Raw genomic sequence first — 6,142 nt, 5'->3', positions numbered from 1 at the left:
GAGGTAGATACCCCTACTTTGCAGACAAGGTAACCGAAGCTCAGAAAAATAAACTATGTAACTGCAAAGTGGCAGACCTAAGACTCCTCCCCAAGTTAGGTAACCCCAAAGCCCTTGTTTTCCTTAGCAAGCTCCCTAAATTGACTGAAATGTGAATTTACATAGTAGTAGTTATTTGTCAGAGAGATGGCAAAGACAACCAAGTATGAGGTAGAGATATGAAAAATTAACCTGATGGAGGAAAAAATAATCGAAGCTTTTAGAACACATTGGTAAAATTTCCCACATAAGCATTGAGACATCCGGATTCAATTTACAGAAATTTAATATACATCTAGTTAGTTAAAAGGGAATGAGTTGCTGTTGGACTGGCAGCAGGTTCATAAGACGTGTAGTCCATGGAGTGAGTATACACCACAGGTGCATCTCTGCATAAGCATACAGTCTCCCCTCCAACCCCAAAATGAACCCAAGACAGATTGGGGAGGGGCTGCACACACAATAGAAATGTTTCCCCGGGAATTCCCTGGCTGTCCAGTGGTTAAGACTCTGCAGGGGGCATGGGTTCCATCCTTGGTTGGGGAACTAAGATCCCACATGCCACAGGGTGAGGCCAAAAAAAAAAAGTTTCCCCTTCTATAAGCTTGGTTCCTTTAAACAGCAGTTCTTTAAAATAGGAGTCCACGTAAAAATGCCTATTGACACTTCTGCAGGAAGACATTTACTCCAGGAAGGAGCAGGAACTGTCATTTTCTCCCTGTGGAAAGCTCTTCTTTGGTGTATCAGTGGTTCTCAACCCTCAACCTGGCAGCACATCAGAATAGTTGAGAAGATAAGAGAGAGAGATGTATAATAGCCCCAAACTGGAAACAACCCAATATCCATCATGAGGACAATGGATAAACAAGTTGCAGTACACACATGCAATGGAATAATAACAAGCTATTGATACACATATGAATGAATCTGAAAAACATTAGCTGAGTGAAAGAAGCCAGACACTAGGATATGTACAGTATTATTCCATTCATATGAAATTCTAGAGCAGGCGAAACTAATCTATACAAACAGAAAGTAGATTAGTGGGTGTCTAGGACTAGAGATGGAGACTGATTGGGAAGAGGCATAAAGGAACGCTTTGGGGTGATGGAAATGTGGTGGTATATATCCATTCGTCAGAACTCATTGAAATGTACACTTAAAATGTATGTAGGGGCTTCCCTGGTGGCGCAGTGGTTAAGAATCCACCTGCCAATGCAGGGGACACGGGTTTAAGCCCCGGTCCGGGAAGATCCCACATGCCGCGAAGCAACTAAGCCCATGCGCCACAACTACAGAGCCTGCGCTCTAGAGCTCGCAAGCCACAACTACTGAGCCCACGTGCCACAACTACTGAAGCCTGCATGCCTAGACCCCGTGCTTGGCAACAAGAGAAGCCACCGCAATGAGAAGCCCGCGCACCGCAACGAAGAGTAGCCCCTGCTCACCGCAACTAGAGAAAGCCCGCGCGCAGCAACAATGACCCAACGCAGCCAAAAATAAATAAATGAATAAATAAATTTATATTTTAAAAAATGTATGTAAATTATGCCTTAATAAAGTTGACTTTAAAAATATAGATGTTCAAAAAAATATATAGATGTTCAGCACTATCGTATATTAATGCGTAGATGTGGAACCTAGAAAAATGGTACAGATGAACCGGTTTGCAGGGCAGAAATAGAGACAGATGTAGAGAACAAACGTATGGACACCAAGGGGGGAAAGTGGCGGGGGGGGGTGGTGGGGGTGGGATGAACTGGGAGATTGGGATTGACATATATACACTAATATGTATAAAATAGATAACTAATAAGAACCTGCTGTATAAAAAAATAAATTAAATAAAATTCAAAAATTCAAAAAATACGTATATAGATGTTCAGGATTCACCAGAGACCAACTGTCAAATTCTCTGGGCTGGGACCTGGCCATCAGCATCACTTAAAAGTTTTCCAGGTGGTGACTATTTGCAGCCAGGAATGTGAGCCACAAGACTCTTCCTGTCCTCAAGGGATGGGGATGAGTTTGGAGGACAGGTGTGCAAGTCTCGGTCCCTTCCTGGAAGAGGAGAGAGGAGGGAGTATCTGAAAGAGAGGGAGAACAACGGGGACAGGTGTGGACAATTTATCCAACCCTCTGCCCCAGTAGGTCAGAGACTTCAGGCTTCAGATCTCACCTTATTTTTCACCTTCTCTCCTCTTCCCCTGGCTTCTGGGGCTCCAGGTGACGTCCTCTGGCCTAGAAGGAGAAGGCTTGGGGTTTGAGAACTGGGGCTGGAGACCAAATCTCCTCTCCCTCTCTCCACGCAGCCTCTCTGGGAGTACCAGGGAGTCTGTATCCTCCCAGGTTCATGCTGAGGGCAGATGCTGAGCACAAGCCCCCTGTAATAACCCCAAGAGTTTGGCCAGAAAAAGATGGACAGGTCTCTGAGGGTATCCTTCACAGGGTGGACAAGGGCCCCAGCCAGTCACCCACAGCCAGGACCCCAGGGCATCCAATAGGCGCTGTAGCCGGAACACAGCAGTCTCCATGGATGGGCCCTCCTCAAACCCAATCACAGACAGCTCCAGCCAGAAGCAGCCTAGAGCCTCAGCAGGACACACCTGTGGGGAGAGAATGATCTGGTGTCTCTGGGCAAGGGCTGATCCCAAGTCCTCACCCCCACAATTTCTGACTTGTGGCCTGGGACAAGCCCCTTCACCTCTCTGAGCCTCAGTTTCCTCATCTGTAAAGTGGAGCTCTGAATAATCCCTACCTTCTACCTTCACTGGAAGTGCACCTGTGTAAGTTAGAAAAAGACACTCCTTCTTTAAAGTACTTCTAAGTGCTGATTTTGTTAGAACAAGATACTTTACTGCCGTCTGCTGGAAATTGACAAATATATCCAGGATGAGAATACTGTCCTTGTAGATGTGGGATTCTTGTGCAGTGTACACCTTCACATCCATACATGATGGCCTTGTTTACCTCACAGGGTCAGTGTGAAGAGTAATTAAGCTAATATACTGACCAGTACCTGGCACAGGGTAAGCACTATATAAGAATAGCTGTAATCGTCACCATCATCCTTTGTTGTGATTATGTGCCAGTCACTGTAGTAGGTGTTGGAGACAGCAGTGAATAAAATATATTTGTTGGACATCCCTGGTGGTGCAGTGGTTAAGAATCCACCTGCCAATGCAGGGGACACGGGTTTGAGCCCTGGTCCGGGAAGATCCCACATGCCATGGAGCAACTAAGCCCGTGTGCCACAACTACTGAGCCCAAGTGCCACAGCCACTAAAGCCTACAGGCCTAGAGCCAGTGCTCTGCATCAAGAGAAGCCACCGCAATGAGAAGCCCGCGCAGAGTAGCCCGAAGAGTAGCCCCGGCTCCCTGCAACTAGAGAAAGCCCACGCGCAGCTATGAAGACACAACGCAGCCATATATATTTGTCAAGGCTGGGGTGGGTCAGGAGCTGGACAGCCAGAATACCAGCCTGCCTGTCTCCTGGCCTTAACATGTGCGTGTTCTGAGCCTAGTGGATTCTCCCTAAACTTCCAACTTCAGTAAGGAGCTAATGAGATACTCACCGAAAGATCATCTGTGGTGTAAAGAGTGCCATCATTTTTGCTTCCCTACAATGGCGGGGTAGAGAGTAAAATCAGATCTTTGTGGGGGAGAGACTGACCCTTCCTCAAACATGCCCCCCTCCCACTCCCTAACTAGCCTGCCCCTTTCTGCTGGCTCTTCCCTCCCTCCTCACCAGCAACTTCATGATGGCAATGAGGAAGTAGAAAGTCTCCCTTGGGCAGAAGGGTGGTCCTAGGCCTCCCAAGGGCAGCACCAGCGGGAGGATGGTCCAGAGAGGCCACATGGGCACCCTGCCCACCCCCAGACTTTCTCTGGTTCTGGCCTGGGGTCCTGGAAACAAGAGCTACAGAAAGTGGGAGCAAGTTGGAAAACTGGAATAGGTGAGGGGAATTGCCCCCTTTCCCTCCCTTCCAGCTTTACTCAATCCACAGATACCGAGGAAATGTACTCCAAGAGGCTGGGGGAGATGGTGACCCTAGAGTAGGGAGGACCTAGGTCAGGGGACTCCCAGACCCCCTTCTTCCCCCCCACCCCCCCACCCAAGATACCAGACTTAGCAAGGCTATGAGGATCACCGTGGAGAGACTGGAGAGTTTGGAAGCTTCCCCTGCCCCCCAAACAGGCCCATAAGGCAGTACAAAGTGTGTGAAAGTGTGTGCATTCTGTGGCTTGTCTTCTCATTGGAAAACACCAGTGTTAGGCTTTATCTTTGTCTGCAGGTGCATATTTGGGAGTCTCTGCTCTGCTTTCTACTTCTATTTCTGTTGAAAGTGTCTTGGAATCTTCGTGCCTGCCTGTACCTGCTGGTCTTCTTTCTCTGAGGGTTGGCCTCTCTGCCTCTGGATCTCTGTCACTTGTGTCTCCTGGCTCTATCTCTGACTGACCTGGTGTCTCTCTTCTTTTTCCTCTCCTCTGTTGGTCCCGTCTTTGCCTTCTCCTCCATGTGTGCCTGTCTCTCTCTTGTGCTGTGTATCTGTCGGTGGGTCCCTCCAAGTCAGCCTCTGGGTCCTCCCTTCCTCTCTCCCCGGGCCCTGGCTCCTCCCCCTCTCTCACCCTTTAGGAGCTGGACTCTGAGCTGCAGGACCCTCCCTCCGGCCCCCGACCCGCCCACCAATCTCCACCCTGCCTTGGGCCGTCCAGGAACAGGTGAGCCACCACACCCCTTTGCACCTTGGACTCCAGACCCAGTGCTGCCAGAGAAACTGAGGCAACGGTGGGCTCCCTGCAGCCCTGAGAGGAAGCTCTGGGCTAGGAAGGGAGCATCCTGAGTGGTGGGGAGCCAGGGAGCTACCCAATCCTGAGGTTCCTCAGATGGGCTGGGGGGACTGGGGATAGAGCAGTGGTCCCCAACCTTTTTGGCACCAGGGACCGTTTTCGCGGAAGACAATTTTTCCAAGGACCGGGGGTGGGGGTGAGGATGGTTTCAGGATGATTCAAGTGCATTACATTTATTGTGCATTTTATTTCTATTATTATTACATCAGCTCCACCTCATACCACCAGGCGTTAGATCCTGAGGGTTGGGGACCCCTGGGATAGAGAATTCTGTGTGGGAGGGGCCTAGAGAGAAGGGTGATTTGGGGGGGTCTGGAGAAAGAGGGTTCTCAGATAGAGACTCTGAAGAGTAGAATTTTGGAGGGAGGGTCTCCAAGGAGTGGGGGATTCTAGTGGGGAGGCAAATTTCAGGGGAGACAATTGCTGGGGAGAGGAGGCTCTGAAGGGAAACAAATTCTCGGGAAAGGTAGATTTTGAGGGAGGAGGCTCTGAAAGTGATGAAGATTTTGTGAAAACGGGTTCTAGGGGGACAGTTGCGGGAAAAGCGGATTGGGGGAGAAGGACTTTCTGAAGAAGGGGGATTCTAGAGGTCGTGGGTCTGAGGAGAGAAAGATTCTGGGGAGAATTACGGCGGCGGGAGAGGGCCCTGAGTGGAGGGAGACTCAGGGAAAGAAGTCTAGGGTGAGGATTCTGAGGAGGGGAATTTGGGAGAAGACCTCTTTGAGAAGAATTCTGGCAGGAGGAGACTCTAAAAGGAAGGAAGTTCTGGTGAAAGCCAGATCCTGGGATACGGGTCTCTAAGAGGAAAAGGATTCTGGGGGGACTCTCTAAAGAGGTGGGTTCTAGGACGTAGGGGGAGTCTGAATCCTGCCAGGTTTCTCGGGAGGGAACTCTAGAGGGAAAGAAGATTGCCGATGATGAAGCAGTAACACAAATCTCCTTCGAAGAGAGTGATAATCGGTTGCGTATGGGAGCGGAGGGACGTTATTAAAGAGCCTAAATGCAAATGAGAACTGGCGGTGACCAATGAAGACCAAGGATGTGCATTACGGCTGGTCCTCACCCTTCTCTGTCGTCCCCCAACACCCTTCAAGCCCCGCCCCTTCCGCTCCCGGGTCCCGCCCCCTCCGCTCTCTGACCCACCTTCCCGCCACCAATCCAAAGCCCCGCCCACGAGCCGTAAAGCTCCCTCCTGTCGCGAAGCTGAGCACAACGCGCCTGCGCAGACCCTGAAAAGCAGCCAGGGTGGCCC

The sequence above is a fragment of the Eubalaena glacialis genome, chromosome 18 (assembly GCF_028564815.1).
Source record: "Eubalaena glacialis isolate mEubGla1 chromosome 18, mEubGla1.1.hap2.+ XY, whole genome shotgun sequence".
In the NCBI taxonomy this organism is placed as follows: Eukaryota; Metazoa; Chordata; class Mammalia; order Artiodactyla; family Balaenidae; genus Eubalaena; species Eubalaena glacialis.
Note: the sequence above shows the minus strand (reverse complement) of the source record.